We start from the raw sequence: 733 nt of genomic DNA, 5'->3' as shown, positions 1-733 counted from the left end.
CATTTACCATTTACCATTTAAACAAACAAAAAGACATACAATAAGTTTTGCTCTTTGTGTTATGTACAATAAAGGCCATCTTGGTTGTATCATGGACATGGAGAGGAGAATATCTCTGTATGATCTGATCTATAAAGTTCATTCTTTATTTTTTTCTTTTGTGAGATTAGCTAGACTAGACATAGGGATGTGTGTGTGTGATTAATGACCTTTTTGACAAGCTTTAATTTATTTCTTTTGAGCACTCTAAAAACAAATGTAGTGGCTTAACAAAAAAAAATTGTTTCCATCAATCATTTTGAGTTATAACAACATAGAATGAAATAATGTTCAACCAATGGACTATATTAAGTAAGGCAAATTAGCGAAGGTATGTTTAATTACCACGTACTTAATAACTGGTAGCATAAACACAAGTTTTTAATTAGATTACTCATATAATTGTTTCAAATAGTTAGTTAGTTAATAATTATTTAAAAGGCATTTTAAGTCTCATGTACTTAATAACTATAATAATAGTTTTTAAGTTGACACACATTTTAAGCTTTTTTCCATTTGTTGTTGCTTTTAAGAAATGTATTAATTTAATAACAAAACTGTTTGGCAATTAACTGTTTTAGTGCAGTTTAACTAAACAATATTTAAAATTTGGAAAACAATAACACAAATTTAAATTGTCCCACACATGGCCACCAATTTTCTCAAAGTCCTGCAGTCTTTTTTACACATTATA

This window comes from Morone saxatilis, unplaced genomic scaffold (genome assembly GCF_004916995.1).
Source record: "Morone saxatilis isolate NCDOM2014 unplaced genomic scaffold, NCSU_SB_2.0 Contig19, whole genome shotgun sequence".
NCBI lineage: Eukaryota > Metazoa > Chordata > Actinopteri > Moronidae > Morone > Morone saxatilis.
This window is presented reverse-complemented; position numbering follows the sequence as displayed.